General features: G+C 40.6%; 1 pseudogene; it reads left to right on the top strand.

Moving 5' to 3' along the window:
- The first annotated feature begins 357 nt into the window (after positions 1 to 357).
- Positions 358 to 1,945, top strand: LOC102794595 (GTP-binding protein Rhes pseudogene; annotated as a pseudogene).
- The last annotated feature ends 706 nt before the right edge of the window (positions 1,946 to 2,651 follow it).

Genomic DNA, 2,651 nt, shown 5'->3' with positions numbered 1-2,651 from the left:
ATTACCTGATTATTTGTGTGCATTTCTTTCCTTATACTATCAAACCTGAGGTACTACTTCCTTCCACTGAAGTACTCTGCGACTCTTTGGAATAATAATCAGGGCTCTACTCAGACAATATTTTCTATGCTATGCTTGTCATGTATCCACTCTCATATAGCGCCCCCTTTCTCTGCCTGAAGTGGCCCTTTACACTGATTTACATACTCTGCATTCATTGGTTGTCAAGATGTTGTACTGCAACAGGCTGCCTTGAGCTGATTGGCTGCAATCGCAGGGGTGGGCCACTGAGCTCTCTCACCAAAACAAGCATAAAAGGCAGTGTGTGTAGGTTTAGGGCACAGTGAAGCACCCAATAAGCAGCTTCGACAGAGAGCTTAAAAACTATCAGGTGAAAAAACAAAAAGGAAAGAAGCTCAGGAACAAGAATTTTCAAACTGCACATGGAGAGATTTCCTTGAGAAAATATTTAGGTTAAAGATTACTGACAGGTTTAATATTTGCAAGTGCATTAAATAAGACACTTTTTGGGACATTTTCTTTTCTCAATTGGGCCAAGAAAGAAAAGTAAGACATGTCTCTGGAGGTGAAGGAGAAGACACACGTGCGCCTAGTGTTTCTGGGAGCAGCAGGCGTGGGGAAGACGGCCCTTATCAGACGCTTTCTCCAAGACACCTTTGAGCCCAAACATCGGCGTACTGTGGAGGAGCTGCACAGTAAAGAATATGACATTGGCGGGGTCAAGATCACCGTGGAAATCCTGGACACCAGCGGTAGCTACTCCTTCCCCGCCATGCGCAAGCTCTCAATCCAAAGCAGTGATGCCTTCGCACTGGTGTACGCCGTGGATGACCCAGAATCACTGGAGGCTGTCAAGAGCCTCCGAGATGAGATTCTTGAGATCAAAGAGGACAAGTACACACCAATCGTGGTGGTGGGAAACAAGGTGGACAGAGAAGAGGAGCGTCAAGTGTCCAACGAGGACGTGCTATCAACTGTAGAGATGGACTGGAACAACAGTTATGTGGAAACTTCAGCAAAGGAAAATTCCAATGTCGTTGAAGTGTTCAAGGAGCTCCTGCAACAGGCAAACCTTCCCAGCCGCCTCAGCCCCGCACTACGTCGACGCAGGGAGACCTTTCCAAAAGACACCGATTTTCGGCCACCCATGAACAAGACCAACAGCTGTATTTTGTCATAGTGAGCGTCACAGGAGGGGAGATGGTGTTTTGCTTCACAAAAAGCCAGGGTGGATGAGAATATGGAAAGGTATGTTGTGAAACTCAGTGCTGCTGGACAGAGAGAACGAGAGAGAAACCTGGACATCATAAGAGCTGCCTGGCTGGGATTATGGACACACACAAACACACACAAAAACACTTCAGGAAGAAGAAAATGAGTACAGACCGAACCTAAACAGACTGCTACCTTATGAATATCTGTGAACCTAAAATTAAATGGAGAGAATGAATTAGATGTGTACTTGATGTAACGTTGTTGTTGCTTATTTGGTGACATGCTGCTGGTGTTCAGATCACTGTAAAGCTATTGAATTTCCTCATGTTAAGCTATCTGGACTGTTGTTATCCTTTGTTTACTAAGGGGAAGTATGTGTATATATGTATCAGGTGTGGCCTCTGTAAAAGTTGTATATCTCATGTAATTTTTTTTAACTTAGTAATTCACCTGTAGCACATGATACTGTTTGAATTTTTTTAATTGGGATTTTCTACTAAGCATAACATTACCCTTGTATTAAAAAACAACTGTGGTCAAATGGAAATATAAATGCACTTTTCATTTTGATGTGGCCATTCAGAATGCTTGTTTTTATAAATTTCATTTTTTTTTTATCATCACATGTATTCATATATTTTTTAGCTGTTTATTTAACAAATGTATGTGGAATAGTGTCTTTAATGTGTAATAAAAGCGAAAAGCAACACTTGTGAAAATGTTTCTGTTTCTGTAAATAAACATACCTAGATACATAATTAAAGACATGAAAAATAGATAAGCATTGATATGTATGTGAAGAAGTACAACATCAATTTTATTCCACCCATGCAATTCAGAGAGGCTGGACCCTTTACCAGCTGTCATAGGGCGAATGATAGGCATACACCCTGGACAAATCACCAGCCTGTCACAAGGCTAACACAGAGCGACAGACAACCATTCACAGCTACAGCCAATTTCAAAATGCTCATGCATATCTTAAACTGAAATGCCCCAGCAGGCCAGTGGATTTAAACTCAGGGCTTTCCTTCTGTGATGCAACAGTGTTAACCACAGCACCGGAATTATTATTTACATTAAAGGATGTCAGGAGGTTACAAATAAATAAGGCAGTAATAAGGTCACAAAATAAGCAAAAAGACAATAGAAACCGTGCTGATAAAAAGTAGTGTATACATAAAGTTGGAAGCCAAAAAGAAGACTTAACTATCACAAGATTAATACAGCAAAAATTATTTTCTAGAACATGTTTTGGAGTCTTATAGCCCTCTTATAACACAAAAAGCTAAACTGAAAGGTATAATTACATAATATGAGATGGTTAAATATGATGCAGTAAAGCTTAGAAGCATCTCTTTGTTAATGCCATGCATACATTATAGGACCGTAAAGACTGTTTGTTTTGGGTGAGG

This window comes from Neolamprologus brichardi, chromosome 6 (assembly GCF_056152115.1).
Source record: "Neolamprologus brichardi isolate AB-2024 chromosome 6, ASM5615211v1, whole genome shotgun sequence".
Lineage (NCBI taxonomy): Eukaryota > Metazoa > Chordata > Actinopteri > Cichliformes > Cichlidae > Neolamprologus > Neolamprologus brichardi.
The sequence above is the reverse complement of the archived record's forward strand: the minus strand, read 5'-3'. Positions and strand labels throughout refer to the sequence as shown.